This window comes from Mobula birostris, chromosome 2, assembly GCF_030028105.1.
Source record: "Mobula birostris isolate sMobBir1 chromosome 2, sMobBir1.hap1, whole genome shotgun sequence".
Lineage (NCBI taxonomy): Eukaryota > Metazoa > Chordata > Chondrichthyes > Myliobatiformes > Myliobatidae > Mobula > Mobula birostris.
In genome coordinates, this window is record NC_092371.1 from 208970015 (window position 1) to 208995124 (window position 25110).

The 25110-nt window shown below is 38.8% G+C and overlaps 1 protein-coding gene across 14 annotated transcripts in view; it reads right to left on the reverse strand.

The window, feature by feature from the left end:
• The window catches only part of dnmt3ab (DNA (cytosine-5-)-methyltransferase 3 alpha b), a 514213-nt gene that overhangs the window by 359726 nt on the left and 129377 nt on the right, over nucleotides 1-25110 (reverse strand). Inside the window, exon 1 of one of the 14 annotated variants that reach the window (XM_072251375.1) lies at nucleotides 23365-23618. The exons of the other annotated variants lie outside the window; for them this stretch is intronic. The gene's annotated coding sequence lies outside the window, so the exon portion shown is untranslated. Of the gene's footprint in view, nucleotides 1-23364; nucleotides 23619-25110 lie in introns of those variants that run through there. 14 annotated transcript variants of the gene reach the window in all.

The following is a 25110-nucleotide window of genomic DNA, read 5'->3' on the forward strand; positions in this document are numbered from 1 at the left end:
GGGGCTAATTCCCACGGCTAGACTTTTCTTCTAGCCCAACCCAGGGTCATCTAGAGACCCCAGCCTTGGAATCATACCTTCGTTTTATTATTATTCACGTTTCTTGGCTCTTATTTGTTCAGGGAGTAGATCAATTAAGTTATATTCTGCAAAATTTAATGATACACTAACAGATAAATACACATGGCTAAGGACAAAGTAAAATTCATTTCTTTTAATGTCAATGGGCTGTTGAATCCAGTCAAGCGCAGTAAAATTCAATCAAAAATGAAAAAAGAAGAAGCCCACGTAGTATATTTACAGGAAACTCACTTAAGTGATAATGAGCATGGAAAATTAAAGAGAATGGGCTTCACTAATTTGTTTTTCTCCTCATATAACTCAGGACATAGAAGAGGAGTTGCTATTCTCATCTCAAGCAAGCTAAATTTTGAAAAAGTATTCAAAATGGGAGATAGGGAGGGCAGCTATATTCTGGTAAGGGGGAATATAGATGGAAATCCAGTTACTTTATTGAATATATACGCACCCCCAGGAAGTGATATCAGTTTCTTCCAGAAAATTATTAGTATTGTGGTAATGGAAACAGAAGGTCTCTTGATATGTGGGGGCGACTTAGATTTACAATTACAACCAAAGTTAGACTCTTCCAATAGAAAAACTTATGAAACAAAGTCCTTACATAAGAAAGTTAACACACTTTTTGAGGATGTTGGTCTAACTGATATACGGAGGGACCTTTTCCCCAACAGAAGGGATTACACTCATTATCCTGCCCCCAATTCGCTATATACAAGAATACACTATTTCACAACTTTTGGAAATGATAGAGACAAAATAATCACCTGTGGAATTGGGGCAATAGATGTAAGTGACCATGCACCTACAGAATATATTTATCTCTTGATTTTGACCTACAACCAAAGAATACTATTTGGAAACTAAATTCAAGTCTACTCAATGATCCCTATTTTAAGGAACAAATTAAAAAAGAAATTGGTCTTTACTTAGAATTCAATGATAATGGAGGGGTTTCACCTCCCATTCTATGGGATACTATGAAGGCTGTCTTAAGAGGGAAAATTATAGTGATATCTTTATATAAGAAAAAAATAAGGAATAGAACATTAGAGGAATTACAAAATAAGCTGAAGGAGCTAGGAAAAAAACACAAATTGAGTTTGGCACCAGGATACACTAGAGGAAATTTTAAAAATAGGAATGAAATTAATAGTTTGGCTACACAAGAAATTAGAAAAAAATTTATGTTTCTGAAACAGAGACACTATGAAAGTGGATCTAAATCTATGAAAATACTGGCGTGGAAACTGAAAAAAAAGATAGCAGAAAATACAATTCATAGAATAAGGGATCCAAGAACAAAAGTGATAAAAAATAAGCTAAGTGAAATTCAAGAAGCTTTTGAAATGTTTTACAAAACCCTATATTCCAAAGCTCCAGGAGGAAGCATAACCCAAATTGACACCTTCCTGAATTCTTTAGAGTTACCCACTTTAAGCAAAGAACAAAATAGAACAATGACTGCTGACATAACTGAAGCTGAACTCAAAACTACAATTAGTAGGCTTAAATTAAGCAAGTCACCAGGATCAGATGGATATACTGCAGAGTGGTATAAAGAGTTTAGAAGTGAGTTAATTCCTGTTTTACTCCCCACACTGAACTGGGCTCTAAGAAAGGCGCAAATGCCACCCAGCTGGAAGGAGGCGATAATCTCAGCTATACCGAAAGAAGGCAAGGATAAAACGGAATGTGGGTCACTTAGACCAATATCTGTTCTTAATGTGGGTTATAGAATATTTACCTCCATCATGGCCAAACGATTAGAAGAGTTTCTACCCACACTGATACATAATGATCAGACAGGTTTTATAAAACAACGCAAAACACAAGACAATATATGAAGCACAATTCACATTATGGATCATATTAAAAAAAAAGAATTTGAAGCAATAGTGATAAGCGTGGACGCTGAAAAGGCATTTGGTTCGGTTAATTGGAATTTTCTTTACAGAGTTTTACAAAGATTTGATCTACATGACACAATTACTAAAACTATACAGGCACTATACGAATCCTACTGCCAGGATTAAAATCAATGGATATTTATCTAATAGTTTTACCCTAGAAAGGGGCACGAGACAGGGTTGTGCATGGTTACCGCTACTCTTCGCATTATATCTGGAACCATTAGCTCAATACATCAGACAAAATAAAGATGTCAGGGGAATTACTATTAAATGGACAGAGCATCCTGTTACGCGGATGACACTGAAGGAACATAAATTGAGTTTGGCACAGGATACACTAGAGGAAATTTTAAAAATAGGAATCTAGGGCAACCAACATACTCTTTACCTAAATTGATGCAATCCTTTGAACAATATGGCCAATTATCAGGATACAAGATCAACATAGATAAAACCCAACTACTTTCATATGACTATAGCCCACCAAGAGAAAGTGAAAGTAGATATCTTTGGGCATGGCAAACAGAGTCCGTCAAATATTTGGGCATCATTATGCCAAAAGATTTGTCAAAATTATCAGAATGCAATCATCAGCCTATATATAAAAAAATTAAGGAAGATATAACAAGCTGGAACTTAATTCCTTTTCTTGGTCTCAGTTCAAGGATTGAATCTATTAAAATGAATATACTGCCCCAACTACTATATCTCTGTCAGACCCTACCAATAGAGATTAACCAAAATCAATTTAATGAATGGAACAAGATGCTATCAAGATATATATGGCAAGATAAAAGGCCTAGGGTTCGTCTCAAAACTTTGCAATTAGCCAAGAAAAAAGGGGGATGGGGGCCTACCTTCTCTTAGAGATTATTATTTTGCAGCACAGTTGAGAGCTGTGATATGCTGGTGCAACCCATCATATGGCGCTCAATGGAAAAACATTGAGGGGAGGATAATTTCCATCCCCATACAGGCAATTTTGGCTGATAACAACCTACAAAGTTATATAAATAATATTGACAACCCGTAGGTGAAATGGACTCTTAAAATATGGAAAACTATTATAAAATATAAACTAGAGAGAGACATTGCAATTCTTAAATGGTGTGCATATGACTCAGATTTTATGCCAAATAAACTGGATGCTAGATTTAAGGACTGGACAGCTAAAGGAATAACAGCTATTTGCAATATAATGCAAGAAGGAACACTGTTCAGTTTTGAAATGCTCAAAGAGAAACACTTATTAGAAAAACAAGACTTTTACCAGTATTTACAGATGCAACAATATGTTAATAGGACAGTTAAAAATGTAACCAAGGCAAGTACATGTCTGATAGAGCTATTTAGAAAAGCATATAATTCAGACAACGGTAGTAGAATCATTTCAAGCGTTTATAAGGGTTTGTCAAATCTTAAAACATTCAACTTCATACATTAAAACAAAATGGGAGCAGGAAGGAGGGATAATAATATCTGAGGAAGACTGGACAATAATATGTAGGTATCAATGGAGGTGTACCAGTTCACAGAAATGGAGGGAGTTCGGGTGGAAAAACTTGATAAGATATTTTATTACACCCTTTCAGAAATCCCATTATAATAGTAACCTCCCTGTTTGCTGGAGAAATTATGGAAATCAAAATGTAAACCATTATCATATTTTCTGGGAATGCCCCGTTATCAAAGACTATTGGAGTGGGATACATAATGCCCTACAAGACATCTTTAAATGTAAAATACACTTAGAAAATAAGACCATATATTTTGGGTATACACCTCAAGAATGGTTGAAAAGAGATAAATATTTAATGAATATACTGCTGGTGGCTGGTAAAAAGACCCTAACCAGGAAATGGTTATCTCAGGAGAGCCCAACTTTAAATATATGGATGGAAATTACAATGGACATTTACAAAATGGAGAAGATAACAGCACCTGTTAATTGTAAGTTGGAAAAATTTTATTCATACTGGAAAAAATGGTTTAACTACATAACACCTCATAGGCCTGATTTTATTCTCACAAGTCAATGAATATGTTGTAAAAAAAAATCACTCCCCACTCTGTACATAGTTTTCCTCTTTTGATTATTTCTTTCCTCTCCTTTCTATAAGTGTATACCTCAGATAAATATTATGTGGAGATTTGTGACAAGTATGATTATATGATATATATGTACAGTATCTGAAATACATCTTATGGAAATGTTTGTTTGATGATGAAATTCAATAAAAAATAAATTACAAAAAAAAAGCCTCCTTCTTTGAACATGCTATCTATTCATCTGTCCAAAAAGTACATTGCAACAGCATGGCTGTTTTTATTAAATTTGAGAACACTCCTGTGAAGTATTTTCAAAGGTTTTTGCTACATTAAACACATGCGCAAAAAGAATTTATTGTTGTCGTAAAAATTTCTTCACATCGTCAGTATAGTCCATATAAATTTATTTACTTAAATAACAATTTGGGCCAAAATTACATGATGCATTGGTTTTTATACGTGTTGCAAAACAAGTTACCAAATAGAGACTCTGTGTGTGCACAAACCATTTCCAGAAGCAGTAGGAGGACTGTCCAATGTGCACACCATAATCACTTGGGTTGGGATTGGAAAAGAGAGTCCTGCACGGAAGGTGAAGATCTACTATTGTATTTGCTGAGTAGCCATCCCTATCTAAACAACTAGTGGGAATGCAGCAGTGATGGCAGCTCTTCAACCTAGTCCCAAGATCAAGTCCCTTTCTCAGTGGGGTTCCCCAAGTGCCCACCTCCAATAATATTATGCCTCATCCTCCATCAAAACCATGTCGTGTCTACCAACAAATCCTCACTTCCATCAACATGGTAATCTTCCCTTGATCAGCCCCACTGACTCATTGAGGCTATATGAGGTCCTCCATGATGAGGCAAATTTGAAATTCTCATGACTCTTTTGGACACTGCACGTTATGCACAATTATGTGCACAAAAATAGAATCGCATGCACCATGCATAAAAAAAATCTCTGCCTTGCAAACTCAACCCAAAGTGGTGTGGGTACTTTATGCAACATCAATTTAACATACATTTTACGTGTGTCGAAGTATTTCTTGAGTCATCAATCAGAAGAAATCTATTCAAACTACATTTTATTTGGGTGATTCAATGCTTCAAATACGGTACTTCATCTGAACAACTGCCATAACTGCCATGCTGATTGGCAGTCAGCAAAAATTACGTTTGACTACTGAGAATATTCAATTACATGAAGTTATTTTGTGCCATTACTATACTTAATACACTTGTCAAGATCATTGGGCTCTACAAATCTGAATCCTATATGTGCACCTTTTTATTTATGACAAAAAAGCTTTAAATTGAGTGCTTAAGAGGATATTGAAGCATTTTGAAAAAAAAAGAGAATATCTTTGTAAGTCATTTAAATACCTCTGCTGAAATAGCTCCCGCAATTTGTCACAGTCACTTAGCAAGGGGGAAAAAAATTGGTCACGATAAAGTCAGCTCTGATGTTTACTTATGATATTTGGTGATAATGGTCAGGCAGTTAGTGGCAAGGAAAGCAAACATACAGATTTTTCCCTTACAATACCGCTATGACACATCTTATCCTGATCAACCCATTCTGAAGTTTTTGTTTTGCAATGAAGAGCTAGAAACTTATGCAATCAAATTACAAAACTGGGCTATGACATGTGGAACCACGACTTGATTCCCAAGATTCGGTATTTGACATGCAAATTAAAATCCAGGGGTTTTAAGGTTAACCACTTAACCACAGATTTTAAAATGGCTTCAGTATATTTTACACAAACGTGTGTTGATACCACCACAACCACAATCCTGCCATAATTTGCTTTCATACTGGCCTGAGAAATCAGACGGCTATGCATTTCAGAATTTAAAGCTACAATACAGTTTAGGACAATAATGTAAAGAACATGCTTACTAAACGTCCAGCAATGAAAAATATTATGGGTCATATTGCCGTGTAATGTAATTTCATTCTCTGCAGCAGTTCTCTTAAATTGGATTATTTTAGGGAAGATGATGTTCCCAAATTTACCAGAGAGAAACTATGACCCGAACCCAACCTCATTATCAAACTGCTCTTCACCTTCACGGATGTTTAGATTAGCAAACCAAGCTCCCTTTGTTCTTCAATACTCCCTAGGAGCTTATCATTCATGGCATGTTGATAAGTCTCATTTGAACTCCCAAAACGAATCTGTTCACATTTATCACGATTAAACTGAATCTGCCATTTCTCAGCCCATTTCACCAATATACTGATACCATTCTGTAGCCTAAGGCCACTCACCACACTGTCAACAACTTCACTAATCTTCATGTAATCTGCAAATTTACTGGTCATGCCACTTACATCTACTTCTAAATCATTCGTATATATTACAAACAGCAAGGGGCCCAGCACCAATGCCTGTGAACAATACTCTAGTTTCAGGCGTCCAATCACAAAGGCCACCCTCTGCCAATAACATCATCTTTAGGACCAGTTTCCCATGTGGGTCTTTGTCAAGGGCTTTACTGAAGTACAGAAAATACTTCCCTCATCAGTATGCAAACACGAGGAATTCTGCAGATGCTGGAAATTCAAGCAACACACATCAAAGTTGCTGGTGAACGCAGCAGGCCAGGCAGCATCTCTAGGTAGGAGGAGGTACAGTCGACGTTTCAGTCCTGACGAAGGGTCTCGGCCTGCAACGTCGACTGTACCTCCTCCTAGAGATGCTGCCTGGCCTGCTGCGTTCACCAGCAACTTTGATGTGTATTCCTTCATCAGTATATTTTGATACCTCTTCAAAAACACGATCAATCAGTCAAAAAAGTTCTGCAGCTAATAAAACCATGCTAACAATCCCTGGTAGTGCCTACTCTTCCAGGTAATCATTCATCCTGTGCCTCAGAATTTTTCTCAGTAACTTACCTACCATTGATATTAGGCTCACATTTATGTCATTAGCAGTTATCTCTTTGCTTTCCTTCTTGAAAAGGAGGAGCACATTTAGACCATAAGATATAGGAGCAGTATTAGGCCATTTGGCCCATCAAGTCTGCTCCACCATTTTATCATGGCTGATCCATGTCCCTCTCAGCCTCAATCTCCTGCCTTCTCCCCATATCTCTTCATGCCCTGACTAATTAAGAATCTATCAACCTCTGCCTTAAATATATCCAATATATATTACCATCTTCCAGTTACCTGTATCATTCTTGTGGCCAGTGTGGATCTTAGCAGAGGCCCATCAATCTCCTCACTGCAGCCATCAGATTTAGCCATCTTTAAGCTCTCATCTCTGCTTTTAATTTTGCTAATGATTTGGCCTCCACCAGCCTCAGGGGAAAGAGAATTCCGGAGATTCACTACCTTTTGAGAGAAGAAATGTCCTCATGCCATTAATGACCAGCATTTTATTTTCCAACTAGGTTTCCTTTTCTGTGCCTCTCCCATTCATGAAAACATCCCAATGTCTACCCTGTTAAGCCACTTAGGATCTTATATGTTCGAATAAGGTCATTCTTCATTTCTTCAAAGAATGAAGTCCTAAACTGCCTGGTCTCTTTAGATACAGGGCAACCATCTTATCCTGGTGAAATGTCTCTGGACTGCCTCTAACACTACATCATTATTTCTTTAAGGTAAGATGACCAAAACAGAAGATAGTATTCAAGTGTGGGCTCAACATCACCCTGTTAGAGCTGTATCAAAACCTCACTATTCTTATAATCCAAATAAAGGCCAACACGCTATATGGAAGAAAGTCTTTACTGGGTGCAAAAGTTAAGCTTGTTCAGCCATTTTAATTTTAGGTATTTGATGTCTCTTGCTTCCATGCTGTACATGATGAAAGGGGTTCATAAAGCTCAAAACAGTATTGTTCACAATCATAATGTACAACATCTGAAGAGAATGAGAACCAGTTCCACCTTTTCAGCCTAAGTGCCCTCTGAAAGTTTAGAAAGGATCATCTAACAGGCCAAATGAAAACGTGGTGGAACCCTTCTTTTGGCTTAATAAGTTCATAAATGGCTGCTAACTCAGGTTCAACTGAACTCAGCAGCTAATTAATTATACACACGGTGACCACCAAAGAAAATGTAATGTTTGCAATGTTGTCTCTGTCCAAATTATCTTTTTCCTATAATTTTCCTCTTTTGCAACCAGCAACAAATGAGGTCCCTACTTTTTAAAAATGAAAAAAAAAACAAGAGAAGTTCATTTTTGATCTGCAATTAACTCAGTAGGGACTTTGCACAAATATCACAGTTCCCACCTCTATGAGCTGTAAGAGTCTTATGAAGGTTTCCCAAAACCAGTCTGGAAAACGAGTTGAAAGATCTAGGATGTCATCTATGTTTTTATAACATTTGTTTCATAAATCCAGATCAGTGGTAAGGATATTAACTATTATAATGATGTTAATTATTATATTGACTTCAAACTTGGGAAATCTTTAACTGTTGGGATTAAAAAAACTTTTGTATTTTCTTAGTACATTGCATGTTGTAACAGGTGCAGCCAACTGCAAAAGTCTACAGCTAACAAGATTAAAAAGCAACCTTTAAACTGTTCACTCTCGCAGATAACCACTCTAATTATACTATGAATCCTAGTGGAATAATGCGCCCTTTGCTTGCCCAGCTGAGCAATTAACTGCAGCTGACTTTTTAAACACGTGGACACTTGCTGCTCAGTATAGATCACCATGTTGCTCCTTACACTCCCACACAGAGGACATCTTACAGTTGCATGTTAAGAATGTGAAGGCTGGAGTGTGAAAATTTACTGAGTGCTATTTGTCAGAGCATATGCACAATATCAACCTCTCTACCCTCATCACGAGTCTGTTACTTCATCAAAAAACTCTTTCACTTTAGTCAAACATTACAGCCTCTAGAAATCTCTGCTTGCTTTCATTTATTAAAACACTTTTTCTCAGATGCCAGTTAATTTCCTCCATTAAATGTCTAAAATGCTTATTCACTGATTGGTTATATCCAACTCCGCTTTACTGATCAAGGGCATATCAATGGAATGCTCCAGTTGTATGGCATCGTGGCTCAAAGAGGAATGAAAGATCAGTAACAGTGTCTCTAGATTTGAAGCTTATTCCTTAAAGAACCTAGGGATAAATCAGACCCAAACTGTAAATATTTCTATTTTGAGATTTGCGAAGTTTTTTAGTACTATTATTTCAATTATTTTAATACTATTTTATATCTTCCCCTTGTGCAACTACCAATTTTTCTCTTCTGTGAAGATAGACATAAAGTACACCTCTAATATCTCAGCCAAAACCTCTGCTGGCACACCCTCACTTCTGCATCTATATAAAGGACCTTGGAATGCTGTTAAATGTTACCCATCTTTTCCCAGGCACTAATTTCCAGGTATTTCTTTTGCATTCAGTTGCTTCCCCGATGAACTAGAAAACTAATACATCATAAGTATCCTCTTTCTGTATCACGTTTTAACTTATCTGAGTGAAGAGGAAAGGAGCTGGATAGCAGGCTTTAGATTTGTTAATCCTTCCTTTGCTTTCACATCTAACATTTCCATGAGTATCAACTGTTTGAAGGTCTTGTTAGTTGATCAAGCTTTGTGGAGTAAAGATAACAAAATTACTGCCATTCGCTATCACGACTTCACAAAACTGACAGAGATTTCAGGATTTCCACACGTGCAATTTCAAGCACATAAATCTGTAAACTGCTCTCAGTGATACTACATGGCCCTGCAGCCAACACTTTGAAGCAGAAATCAACACAGGATTCAACAGGGTAGTGAGAAATTCGGCAAATTGCCCAAAACTTATGGAAGGAGCACAAGGGAATTTTCCTTTGGATTTTAGTAGAAAAAAACAGCTGTGAAAGACAAAGGTAATAAGAGCCAACTAATTTTCAAAAATCTTTCCAAGTCTTCTTTTCAAAGAATCTCTCCAACAGTTTACTGATTTAGATTCCTTAAAATGTAAGGAAATATTTAGAACTCCTTTCAAGTTTCTTTATTGTTATTTCAAAATCTTAAAGAAAAGATTCTAAACTCTTTTTAAAAGCCAGAATTGACTAGATCTGGAGGGATGATTTAGTCCACTGCCAGATTTTTTTCTTTGATCTTTTGGTTGGAACAGCCCCACATGACTCTGTTTTTGTTCCCACACTGGAGAAGCCATGAAGGAATCTCTGTGCTTCTGAACTTTTGAAGTTACATCTGGGCAGTGACCAAAAGAAATCTGGACCTGTGTTTTACCTTCCAATTATTGATTCCAATCCACTTGAACCAAATTGTTTTGCAGATTACCAAAATTAATTTTCCTCCAGAAGAATTTGTTGGCATCCATCTTCCCCATCAATAATCTTCCCCAAAGAAATTATGAACCTGTTTCTCAAATGCTGCTTTCCTTTCACTTGATCCACTTTATTACCCCCGTACTTGGTTAGACTCATCTCACCATCAGTTGATTCCTCATGGATTATCCACTCCCCAAAGCTCAGATGAACCATGCCTTTGCTCCTTTAAACATGACTACTGTAGTATCGGAAGGCTTTTAGCTACAGAATGAACACTTGCCTCATGAATGGGTGTCACATGTTTTTGGGACAAGGAAGTAAAGCAACGAGCTAACTGAAACTGTGGCTTAACTGTTTATCTCCCTCCAAGTCAAGGAATGTGCATTGAAGTGCTTCTGTGCAGTTCCAACTCCAAGTAACTAAACACAAACCAGGGAGCCAGCACTGAACTTTTTCTGATCAGTGGTCTATTTTTTACTGAGACATGAAAGGGTCATTTTTCATTGACTTATGTTTAGAGCTTGCGAATAGATATGTCTATCCCTCTCTCATATAATTTTTACAGCATCTACAGGCCTAAAAAAGTAAAAAAAAACTATTTTCAAGTGTTTTTTTGAAAATACTTGTGCCCAAAATTGCTTTGGCACCTTTGAGCCATGTGAGAGAAAAATGTCTCGATGAAGGGTCGGTGCCCAATCGTCAACTGTTTACTCTTTTCCACAGATGCCGCTTGCTCTGCTGAGTTTCTCCAGCATTTTGTTGCGTTGCTTTGGATTTTCAGCAGTTGCAGATTTTCTCGTGTTTGTGATTTACTCTCTCACATGGTTTGTATTACTATTTGAAAGTACCTTTTACTCAATAATTCTCTTTCCACAGTCAATGTTCTGGTTTACATTTTCTTTCCATCTTTCTGTGATGAAATTTAAAACAACTACACTAGAAAATAGAGCTCACATTCTTAATCGAAGCAGCAGCTTCTTTTCAGTGCCAAGAAACAGTCAAAGGTTGGGGCTTTCAAAATCAGTTTCTGTTGTGTGATGCAGAATCACCCTTCATGAGAAGAGATGAACTGAATGGACAGGATAACCTTGACTTAATACTGCATTTCCACTTGAAGTTCCTATACGATTAAACAAGTAAAAAATTTTCCCAAGTTAATCATGCTGTTTAAATAAATATGTCAACATTTTGCAAAACTGTTTATCAGTAGAACAAACCGATTGTTTTTTCCTTTCTCTTAAGTTTTGTTAAAACTTAGATCAGTGCACTTATGGCTTTCTTTAAGTCCTTTCAACACTGTGTTAGGTCATGGGATAATGAGGATACATCAATTGGAAAGTGTGTATATCTTTACATTTTTCAAATGTCGTTATGAATGCTCTCTGGCAATTAACATTTTGGAAATAACATTTATTATTTCACCACATTGATGCAAGTATTTTTAACAAATACAACACGTATTTGCTTTGGAACCTATCCTGAAACCACATAATCAAGAGACAAGGACATTGGAACTAAAGCAATAAAAACGTAATTTGGACGAACAAGCCTAAACCTTTTAACTGTTAACCTCACAAAAATGTGTTATCGTTACAGGGTAAAATACTGCACAACAGGATACACAATATATCAGGAGTGATTCAATGATGAAAAATTGGTGCAAGATAAAAGCAAAATTTAATATTTATTCATTGTTTGGGATGTGAATATCACTACAAAGGACAGCATTAATTGACAATTCTTTGAAGATACTTCCACAGTGTTGATGGATAAGGTTTCCAGCAACAATGACAGAGGGCTGAAGCATTTCCAGTCCAGGATACTATGTGATTGAAGGGGAAGTTTCCATGTTCCCATGCGTCTGTTGCCCTGATCCTTGTTGGCGGTAGAGGTCGTAGGTTTCTGTGGTACTGAGATGCCTTGGCAAGTACTTGAGCAAGGTGGTGGTGGAGAAAATCAATGTTCAGAGTTGTGGACTGGGTGCTAATCAAATGGGATGCTTTGTCTCTAATGGTTTCGAAATTCTTCAGTGCTGCACACATCAAGAAAAGTGGAAAGTCTTCTACCGCACACCTGTCTTGTGTCAAGTAGATAGGTAAGAAACGTTTCGAGTGTCGGAGCCGACTCATCACCATAGGATACAAAAGTTCTGCAATGCACTTTAGGACACAAAACATAAGACACAGGAGCAGAATTAGGCCATTCAGCCTGTTGGGTCTGCTCTGCCCTTTCATATAATGGAGTCATAGTGTCACAGAAAGGCGGAGCACTGAAACAGGCCAGTCAGCACCTCTGGTCCATGCTGAACCATTTAAGCTGCCTAGTCCCATCAACCTACACCCATACCATAGCCTTCTGTACCCCTCCTACTCACGTTGTAAATGAAAACAAATTCCACATCCGTCATGCTGTGAGTTGAACTCATGTTTGCGAATTTTTAGTTCAGACCTCAGGGTATTTATTGAGAAACAAGTAAACAAACAAACGGCCAGTGGTCTGGTGACATCAGCACTGGACTTTGAGGCGGATGGGTTCCAACCTGGCCAGCAGCAGTATCCGTGTGGAATCTACTTCTGCATCTTGTCACAAAAACCCTGTCCATAGGGTCGCCATGAGTCAACCACGACTTGACAGCTCTCAGCAGCAACAACAAACAAACAAACATGTACCCACAGGTGTGAGGAGTTAACCATTTGTTCTCTGATACATTCCAGGCGCAAAAAACATTTGCCACATTTTCAATGCTGACCTTTAACTGGTATTTCACGACTTATGCCTGGGAATTATTCTATTCTGCCATAAACATTCAAAGTTGCCCTGTACTCATCTTTCCCATATTCAGGACACTATCATGAGTGAAATGGCCTCATTTACCTCTTCCTGTGTAATGACATTTGTTGATCCACTGAGCACTGACTGCAATCCACTCAATCACTTAAGGCTTAAAAAAAAGTAGAAGCTGGAATTTCTGTATGTTAGTAGCTCCTTATATGGAAATTTTCACAAATTTAGTGCTGTAAATTGATCTAAAGAATGAGTTGGCAAAGGAGAAAGCCATTTATCCACCACTCCAGCTCTGTGCAAAATGTATCAATTTAATCCTAGTCCCCTACTCTTTTTTTTTCCCCAGCAAGATTTTCAATTCTAATCATTTATCCTAATCTATTTTGTAACGTCCCACTGAATCAACTTCCATCATTTTAAGAGGAATAGATAGAGTGGACAGCCAGCACCTCTTCCCCAGGGCACCACTGCTTAATGCAAGAGGACATGGCTTTAAGGTAAGGGGTGGGAAGTTCAAGGGGGATATTAGCGGAAGGTTTTTTACTCAGAGAGTGGTTGGTGTGTGGAATGCACTGCCTGAGTCAGTGGTGGAGGCAGATACACTAGTGAAATTTAAGAGACTACTGGACAGGTATATGGAGGAATTTAAGGTGGGGGGTTATATGGGAGGCAGGATTTGAGGGTCAGCACAACAATGTGGGCCGAAGAGCCTGTACTGTGCTGTACTATTCTATGTTCTATCATTGTTTCATAATGAATTCCAGACCGTTACAATTGGGATTGTAAAAAACATACCACCTCAGTTTATTTTACAGATGACTAATCTGTGGTCTTTGGTTACCAAGTTTTCTCTCACTGTTAACAGTTATTCTGTCAAAAGATTTTAGATTCATAGAACTGACTGGAGCTGAACTTCCAAATTGTCTCCAATGATATATCCAAAATAGCTGCCATCTGTTCAGCTCCCTGCCTTAAACAAGTGGCACAGAGATATTGCGTAGAACTTAGGAATTGTGACTATTGCCTATTGGCTGAAGTATTGAACCTGTGTGATCTAATGCTCCAGATTGCAGCCCAGGTGATGGGGCCCCAGAGCTATTCCTGCTCATCTCTGGGCATTTGGACAACCTTGTAAGGAAGGCAGCTTCTCATGTTGCCATTCCCATCCACTGAAAAAGTAACATATGAACACAATGCCACATGGTTTGCTTAATTAATCAGTACATTCCATATAGATGTCAGCTATGATGGCCTGAAAAGACAGAGACATTAATGTGAGGATAATCACAGGTAGTGGTGTTCTGCAACAGAGGCTGCTGCAACTGCCAACCATTTTGAGAACTTCCAAGCTCAGACTAGGCCTTTCCTCTTAAAAAATTTATAGGCCAGTTCCTGACAGATATAGACATCCTAATTTGGTTGTTATTTACTCATTATTAATTAATATTTAATATCACAGAAATATTTATGTATTTTCTTAATAAAGAGGAAGCCATTCAGCGCACTACATCAACCCAGCAACCCCATCAGTGTCGTTCCCCCTCTCTCATTTTCTACTACCTATTCTCTCCCAAATTCACATCAACTCTCAATTCTCCAGCCAGTCGCTTTGGGTTCATTTAAATAGCCAATTAATGTACCGGCATGCTTCTGGAATACAGGAGGAAACAGGGGCATCCAGAAGAAAGCCACACAGTGACAGGGAGAACATGCATACTTCATACAGATAGCCCCAGAAATCTGGATCAATCTCGGACCACTGAATCAACAGCACCACTTCAAAAGTGATTTGTTTATTGCGCAGAATTCTGGAACATCTTGAGCTTGTGAAATAAATCTCTCAAATAGAGTGTGAGAGTACAATTAATGGTGGTTCATAATCACATGCTGGATTGTGGGCGATGGACTAAAAATAGGCAGAATTGGTCATTTCAAAAACATCCAGGTGAAACATAGAGGCGAAAACTGCTAAAAAAAAATTGCCCCTACCTTTCAAATATTTCTTGAAATGTCTCTCAAAACTTTCTCCCCAGCTATTTTAACTTCATTCTTTATACTTGTGCAAGACGGTGGTGGTTTTAAGATTCAAAAGTTCGTATAGAGAGGCAGAAATTGAATCATACATTTTCTACTATTACCTTAGAAAAGAATTGCTTAGAAACTTCAGCAAAGCAGTGGAAAAGACAAAATTAGAGAGACTTCCTGCCCGTTGCAAGACTTAAGGCTTTGCATAGTTTACAAATGAATTAATCAGAATGTTCAAGCTACTGGAACTTAATTTAACTAAATAAAAATCCAAAGCCATCATAGTTAATATGGCTTAGTTTGAATTTCTATTTGGTTTAGGGATTTGTTCAAATATTTACATTATAATATTTAACTATAACATTAAGAAACAAATGTGGAACTTTTCCAGATAGTTAAACTAATGACTAAGTTTGTGTGGTTAAATTGATTAATGGATTACTGTCTAACTAGGCCTCAATAAACCTATTAGAAAAAATTCATGAATAGTAACTGCACCATTAAAAAAGATTTCCCAACTGTGGAACCTATTAATTTCACTCTGCCAAAATAAGTAATGAGTTTTCCGTCTGTGGAATGGGAAGTGGTTTCTAGGTGAGCTTGTGTTCGGTTCAAGGTAAAAGCAATACAGATTATTTTGTGGTGTAAACCATAGAGAATGGAAAAAACTTACAATGCAGGACATTCCAATCACTAGATGTGTTAGTATTGTGTTACTCTTTTGAATTTCATGCAGAAGGAAAAATATGAATGCATTAAAAACAAAATGCCCCCTCTCTGTTGGCTCAGCCTTCTGCTATTCATTAGGACACCTGCAAGCAAACTGGTGGAGTGAAAAACAAAGTTTAAAACAGATGAGTCTTGAACAAGGGTCTCAGCCCGAAATGTCAACTGTTTATTCAGATGCTGCCTGACCTGCTAAGTTCTTTCAGCACTTTGTGTGTTGCTACAGATGATTTATGAAATGTTTAGCAGGAACAGCTCTCTCCTGATAGTTTACAATGAAAGTAAAAACTTTAAAAATTGCTTGGTTTGATTGCAAAGCTGGTGCACCTCAAAAGTAGAGGCCACTGAACCGCTAGATGTCACAACTCTGCTTTCTCCAAAATTAGTTCTCCATGAGCTGATTAGTGATCAGTAACACCATCTGCAGGTTGGTGTCTCCTCTTCAGGCATCAGTTCCAATTTCTCCTTCATTTCTGATTTGAGGAAGGTGGTCAACTGTACTTATTGCTCTTTGCAGCCCAAGGCTTATCAGATCAGGTCAGGTCATTCTGGATCCAACCTGAACTCACCACCCACAATAACCTGATCTAGAAAAGGATGGCAGGACAAACTGATTCCCTTAATACACGATGAATTCCCTTAATCTCATGGAGTTGAGCAGTTGCAAACAGCATCTGGAATTTGAACCTGACAACTCGGCTCCCAGAAGATCCCAGTGGATTTTGGCAGCTTTTGCACTAACAAATAACTTTAAATTATTTTTCAATGTTTCTGATAATTAAAAGAATTAAAAATAATTCATAACATATTAAGTTAAAAAGATTTTAAAAAGAATAAATTAATTAGAGTAAATAAACCTCTTAATTGGAAATGCCCTTTTAATAGGGCCATCAACCCAAATGAAATTCATGAGCTTGCACTTTTTACATCAGCTAGATTGCTGTAACACTGAAAGGGCAGAAATGTTTTGCCTCTCACCTTACTATCCCATGTCTGAACTCAACAATAAGAAGCTGTGAATCAGAAGGTCATATGTACTGGCACTGATCTCTAAATTCTGCATAATTGCTAGCAACAGGTGAACACAACTTGCTGCACTGAATTTTACCCAACCATCAGATGTTAGCCCTCTTTCAACTTTCAAGGATTCTGATCTCTTAATCTTCAAAATATCTGCTGCCTTGTGGGTAAGATTCTCACCTTTTCAACTTTACCATTATCTCAGGTTTGATTAAAAAAAAGTGGCCCAAGGTTTGATAAATTAGCATAGTATTAGCTACAATACATGTTCAACTACATTCAATCTGCCACTGCAGGACAGCAAAATCTCTTTTCATCTTGCCTGGTTGCCTTAAGCCATTTGCAGCTTTCTATTGCCACAGTGACTTCCGCATTTCCCAAACCTTGTTTCATTTTGACTGGCTGCCTTAATTCATTTGCACCTTTGCCACACTAATTTCATATGTCCCTTAAGACCATTTATTGCTTATCCTACAAAGTATTTTGGCAACTTTATCACTGTAATTTCCTTCCTTCTCTCCTCATTTAACCTCTGCGCAGTGTATTTCCTCTTTTCAAGTGATTTCAATCATGACCTAGATTCTCTTTGCCCATTCTGGTTTTACTTCCCTGTAGTCATGTCCTTAATCCTCACCTTTACACACAGCTGCACTCACACTTTCACCAATGAAAGCAAATGCAGAGCCAGTGTTCATTTTGTAAGGACTAGAACATAAAAGCAAAGATGTAATGTTGAGTCTTTATAAGGCACTGGTGAAGCTTCACTTGGAGTATTTTGAGCAGTTTCAGGCCCCTCATCTAAAGAAGGATATACTAATATTGAAGAGGGTTCAAAGAAGTTTCATAAAAATGATTCCAGGATTGAAAGGCTTATGTGAGGAGGATTTAATGGCTTTGGGTTTACTGGAATTTAGAAGAATGAGGGGGGATCTCATTGAAACCTACTGAATGTTGTAAGGCCTAGATAGATTGGATGTGATGAGGATGTGTTTCCTATGATGGGGCAAGTCTAAGACCAGAGGGCACAGCCTCAGAAAAGCGAGCTATCCTTTTAGAACAGAGATGAGAAGGAATTTATTTAGCCAGAGAGTGGTGAATCTGTGGAATTCTTTGCTGCAGGTGGCTGTGTCATTGAGAATATTTAAGGCAGAGGTTGATAGATTCTTGATTAGTTAGAGCATGAAGGGATATGGAGTGAAGGCAGGAGATTGGGACTGAGAAGGAAATGGATCAGCCATAATGAAATGGTGCAGCAGACTTGATGGGCCAAATGGGCTAATTCTGCTCCTATATCAACACAGGACATTGCTTAACTCACTGATCAGTTGCTCATTTGCATTAATGTCTGCATTTCTCTACTCATTCAATCCCTCATCAACAGCAAATAAAATCACTCTTTCCAGTCCTCCTACAAATGTCAAATCACAAAAGGTCATGGCATGGGAGATCATTCAGTCCATCACATCTGTGCTAGCCCTCTGTAGGAACAATTCAGCTTGTGCTATTCATTAACTTCATCAAGTTGCCTGGCAGTTTGTTTCTTTTCCAAGTAACGTAACTTTTCAACCCCACAGTGGAGTTTGCATCCATTAAATGTTTGGGTCCATTCCAGATCCAAACCACTTATATGAGAAACTTATCCTCCTGCTTCTTTTGCCACTGGCCTTTGTTTTATATCCCCCTGCCAGCTGTCGTTCCTCCAGGTCTTGACCCACGTCAACACTGCTGCAGCTGAGCTGATAACTATATATTGATGATTCTGCTTCCAAGATAGACTATTTCCTAGCCCCATCGCCATACTGTGAAATCTCATACCTTTGAGGCCAACTGGCTTAGGCACATTTGGCACAGACATGTCCTGGCTGTGCAGTATTCATGATGATTCATTTCACATCTTGCTCTCCGTGACCAAATCCTTGAAACATCCTAACAGTATTCCTTGGATTAAAGATCCAAGTGTCTAACACACAGCTTCTTTTCTTTTTTCCAGATTCCTTTCACTACATGAACTGCAAGGGCTATCCTGGCTCTTTCACTTTGGATGAGTCTGCCATTTCCAATGAATGATGTCGCAGGCCCTGACAGTTCAATCCTATCTGCTAGACTATGTGGGGTTCTGTACTTTTGGGTAGTCACTAGCCTCAGTGTTTCCTGAGGTTATGGATTATATTAACAGATTTATTAACGATTAGTTTTATTTGTCAGTGCAATGTACTGTTTGCGGCAATGGCCAACATAGTCCAAGGATATGCTAGGGGCAGCGTGCAAGTGTTGCCATGTTTCCAACACCAACATAGCATGTCCACAACTTGTTAACCCTAACCCGTATGTCTTTACAATGTGAGAGGTACCGGAGCGCGCAGGGGAAACCCACATGACCATGGGGTGGTTACATACAAACTCCTTACAGACAGTAGCAGGAATTGAACCCTAATCATTTGTACAGTAAAGCGTTGTTCTAACCACCACACCACGTAGCATAATCATATTAGTGCTTAGTGATTAAAATAAGAAATATCTCTTCCAGACATATACAAAAATTACTTTAGTCCCTTCAACGTAAGCGAAGACAATAAGGCAACAATGGTTTCATTGTTATTGTGAATGACCTACAAATGCAATGTGAACCTTACGAGGTACTAAGAAGATCTAGACCATTTTCTTTAGTGGGATCAGTATCATGTTCTTCTTGAGGAGTGATTAAAATATTATTTACAGCCCAAACAGAGAATGATGTCATCCCTCAAGCGATACAATAAAGGTCATGCGTGGGTGTACTCCCCAGTTTTCTCATTTTATTCACAAATATGAATTTATAACAGATAGAAGAGTTTCTTAAAGCATAAAAACAAGCATATCATTAACCATCACTCTGAATATGATGATCATAGTGATCATTCTGCCATTACAGCAAGATTGGGACAGCGTGGATTGGGACAGGTTGTTCTCTGGCATGGATGTGATCGGTAGGTGGGAAGCCTTCAAAGCAGAAATTTTGAGAGTGCAGAATTTGTATGTTCCTGTCAGGATTAAAGGCAAGGTGAATAGGAATAAGGAACCTTGGTTCTCAAGGGATATTGCAACTCTGATAAAGAAGAAGAGGGAGTTGTATGACGTGTATAAGAAACAGGGAGTAAATAAGGTGCTTGAGGAGTATAAGAAGTGCAAGAAAATACTTAAGAAAGAAAACAGGAGGGCTAAAAGAAGACATGAGGTTGCCTTGGCAGTCAAAGTGAAGGATGATCCAAAGAGCTTTTACAGGTATATTAAGAGCAGAAGGATTGTAAGGGATAAAATTGGTCCTCTTGAAGATCAGAGTGGTCAGCTATTTATGGAACCAAAGGAAATGGGGGAGATCTTAAATAGGTTTTTTGCGTCTGTGTTTACTAAGGAAACTGGCATGAAGTCTATGGAATTAAGGGGAACAAGTAGTGAGATCATGGAAACTGTACAGATCGAAAAGGAGGAGGTCCTTGCTGTCTTGAGGAAAATTGAAGTGGATAAATCCCCGGGACCTGACAGTGTGTTCCCTCGGACCCTGAAGGAGACTAGTGTTGAAATTGCAGGGGCCCTGGCTGAAATATTTAAAATGTTGCTGTCTACAGGTGAGATACCGGAGGATTGGAGAGTGGCTCATGTTGTTCCGTTGTTTAAAAAAGGATCGAAAAGTAATCCGGGAAATTATAGGCCAGTAAGTTTAATGTCGGTAGTAGGTAAGTTATCGGAGGGAGTACTAACAGACAGAATCTACAAGCATTTGGATAGACTGGGACTTATTAGGGAGAGTCAACATGGCTTTGTGCGTGGTAGGTCATGTTTGACCAATCTATTGGAGTTTTTCGAGGAGGTTACCAGGAAAGTGGATGAAGGGAAGGCAGTGGATATTGTCTACATGGACTTCAGTAAAGCCTTTGACAAGGTCCCGCATGGGAGGTTAGTTAGGAAAATTCAGTCGCTAGGTACACATGGAGAGGTGGTAAATTGGATTAGACATTGGCTCGATGGAAGAAGCCAGAGAGTGGTGGTAGAGAATTGCTTCTCTGAGTGGAGGCCTGTGACTAGTGGTGTGCCACAGGGATCAGTGCTGGGTCCAATGTTATTTGTCATCTATATCAATGATTTGGATGATAATGTGGTAAATTGGATCAGCAAGTTTGCTGGTGATACAAAGATTGGAGGTGTAGTAGACAGTGAGGAAGGTTTTCAGAGCCTGAAACTTGGACCAGCTGGAAAAAATGGGCTAAAAAATGGCAGATGGAGTTTAATACAGGCAAGTGTGAGGTATTGCAAGTTGGAAGGACAAACCAAGGTAGAACATACAGGGTTAATGGTAAGGCACTGAGGAGTGCAGTGGAACAGAGGGATCTGGGAATACAGATACAAAATTCCCTAAAAGTGGCGTCACAGGTAGATAGGGTCGTAAAGAGAGCTTTTGGTACATTGGCCTTTATTAATCAAAGTATTGAGTATAAGAGCTGGAATGTTATGATGAGGTTGTATAAGGCATTGGTGAGGCCGAATCTGGAGTATTGTGTTCAGTTTTGGTCACCAAATTACAGGAAGGATATAAATAAGGTTGAAAGAGTGCAGAGAAGGTTTACAAGGATGTTGCCGGGACTTGAGAAACTCAGTTACAGAGAAAGGTTGAATAGGTTGGGACTTTATTCCCTGGAGCATAGAAGAATGAGGGGAGATTTGATACAGGTATATAAAATTATGATGGGTATAGATAGAATGAATGCAAGCAGGCTTTTTCCACTGAGGCAAGGGGAGAAAAAAACCAGAGGACATGGGTTTAGGGTGGGGGGGGGGGAAAGTTTAAAGGGAACATTAGGGGGGGCTTCTTCACACAGAGAGTGGTGGGAGTATGGAATGAGCTGCCAGATGAGGTGGTAAATGCGGGTTCTTTTTTTAACATTTAAGAATAAATTGGACAGATACATGGATGGGAGGTGTATGGAGGGATATGGTCCGTGTGCAGGTCAGTGGGACTAGGCAGAAGATGGTTCGGCACAGCCAAGAAGGGCCAAATGGCCTGTTTCTGTGCTGTAGTTTCTATGGTTTCTATGCATAGAGAAGCAGGAAAAAGTCTGGCAATTACACACTTGTGAGACTAATATCAGGAGCAGGGATGTTTTTAGAAATTAAAATATAATGGACAGGATTAATGATCACTTGGAAGGAAAGGAACCAATCAGAGATGGCCAGAATGGTTTTGTCAAGGGTAGATCCTATATGACCAAGCTGGTTGAGCTTTATAGAAGAGTTAACAAACTGAATTAATGTGTTCAGTGCAGTATATGTTGTTACAAGGACTTCAGTAAGGCCTTAGATATCAGATGGCAGACTGGTTCCTAAAGGTTAGAGTCCACAGAATTCAAGACAATTTGGTAAATTGGATTCAAAATTACCTTGGCAATAGGAGACAGATAGTAATGGTAAAAGATTATTATTGTGAATGGATATATGTGACTAGTGGTGTTCCACATGGAAGTATGCTAGTATCCCTGATGTTTGTAATATACTGCACATATGTGAATGATTTAAATGTGGATATGGGAATATGATCAGTATGTTCACAGATGGCATAAAGATGATGGAACTGTCGGCAGTATGAAGGGTAGTCTTGGGCTACAGTGTGTTATCAATACATTGGTAAAATGGGCTCAGAATAAAAACAGATATAAGTTAATCCAGATAAATGCAAGGTGATACTTTCAGGGAGCGTGAATAAGGCTATACATAAACTGTGAATGGCTGGGTCTCAGGCAGTACTAAGGAAGGGAGGAACCTTGGTGTAGCTCTCCACAGACGTTTTTAAGGTACCATTGTAGGTAGCAACTTGGATATGGGATACAAGCCCTGTGATATGGGACAACAAAGAGCTTATTCTCCAACTTTATAAAACATTGGTCAAACTAGATCAGGATGAGGGGTAAAAGGTATAGAGAGGATCTGAGAGTGATCTTTTTCACATGGAGGGATGAGTACCTGGAATGCACTGGCAAGAGAGTGGTGGAAGTAGAGTCACTGACGGCATCTAAGAAGCATGGCAGCAGGCAGTTTAGATAGACAGACAGATATACTTTAGTAATCCCGAGGGAAATTTAGTTTCGTTACAGCCGCACCAACCAAGAATAGCGTAAATATATCAATACAAAAAACCCCAACAATCAAACACCAAAATGCAAACTATGCCAGATGGAAAATAAGTCCAGGACCAGTCTATTGGCTCAGGGTGTCTGACCCTCCACGGGAGGAGCTGCACGTTCGATGGCCACAGGCAGGAACAACCTCCCGTGCCGCCAAGTGTTGTATCATGGTGGAATGTGGCCAAAGTCCAACAGTAAAAAGTTCAATATCCAGTCTGCAAACACGTTCCTCAATCGTAATATACCCCGGATTGCACCATCCGTTGTTAGCCAAAACAGTAAGTACCCAACTCCTTTACGCTTACCGCTCTCAGTGCACTTCCGGTCAGCCGGAACAGAATTACCCACCGAACTCTACTTCTCCAAGAGTCTCTGTTGTCTCGACCCGGTCCTCTTTCCTCGGCTTTGTGATCCCCCTCTGTGTGTTTTCCTCCGGATTTCAGCAGGGGTGTCCGCCGCTCTGTTCGCTAAGCCGGCCGGTCTTTGCTGGTCCATGGAATACACAATGCGACCTTGCTTCTGTCCCGCGTGTCGGGATGTAACCATTTCCAGCGCTAAAGAAAACCCAAATAAAACTCTCTCTACCAGCATGTTAGAGAGGGTGCAGCTTCGACGTGTTACCATGAGAAAAAAAATACAAAAAATAATGTAAATTAAAAAGTAAGAAGAAGAAAGTAAGAATAGATCGGAATGGCTGTACCAGGCTGCATGCATGACCGGCGCATGTGCACTAAAATGGTTCAGCACAGATTAGATGGGCTGAAGGGCCTGTTTCTGTGCTGTATATCTCTATAACTCTAAGTAGCTCTATGTCTAGACATAGAAACCAATGGCCCAAGTGCGAGAAGATGGGAATAATACAGATAGGTGTGAACGTAGTGTCCTGAATAGTTTGCTTCCACGTACAGCATGACACAATTACTATTTACCTTGTCTACTTCTCTTATAATTTTATGATATGTTGTACCTCTATCAGGTCATCCGTCAGTATATTGCACTCCAGGAAAACACGCCCAGCCTATCTAATTACTTTCCATTACAAAAGCTTTCCTATTCAGATAATAACCCATGAATCCCCTCTGCATTCTTTCCACTGCAACCACATCCTTCCTGTGGTGTAGCAACCAGAATTACACACAGTGCTCCAAGCACAGTCTAACCAATGTTTGGTAAAATCTTGATGCAAGTCATTTTTATATTCTCTGCACTGACCTAAGAAGACAAGTATGCTATATGCCTTCTACATCATTCTGTGTGGCCATCTTCAGAGAGCCATAGTCTTAAACAAAAAACTTCCTACTGTTCATCCACATTTGTTATTCAAAAAGTGCATCACATCACACTTGTGGGATTAAATTCCATCTATCAGTGGAATTTAATCTAACTCTTATAACTTTGGATTTTTTCAAACAATTACCCTACTACTGACATAAAGGTCAATGGTCCCTAGTTACCTGACTATTACTTTATCTACATTACCCTCCTTGAACTCACTATATTCCACATCCTTCTCCTTGGGGCATTTAGGACCTCACCCAATGGCCTGGTCCCTAGATACACTAGTTCTGTCCTATATTTCTATATGGACTTTCTTGATCAAGTCCCATGCAGATGCCATACACTTCCCTTTCTCCCCCTTGGTCAAATCTTCAATATCCTTTGTCACCCAATTTTGCCATCTTTGTCTTTCACCCTGATTAAAACATGCTGTCCCTGAACTCTTACTAACACTCTTTTAAAGACTCCCATTTGTCAGATACTACAGACATCTGCTCCCATCTAGTTTCATCACTGTCTTTCTTACACTGTTTAAATCAACCCAATTCAAGACCTTGACATGAGGACCAGCTTTGTCTATTTCTATGACTACCTTGAAGCTTACAGAATTATGGTTACCACTCCAAAGTTTTTCCTCACTGGCACTTCACCACCTGCCCAATGTAATATCCTTTGATAGGCTGAGTACTACCCCATCTCAAGTAGAACTCTTTACAAGTTGTCTCAAATACTTAATTAGGCATGTTTAATAAATTCCACCCTATCTAAATCCCTTGCACTGTCGATCTCAGTCAGTCTGGGAAAGTTAACATTACC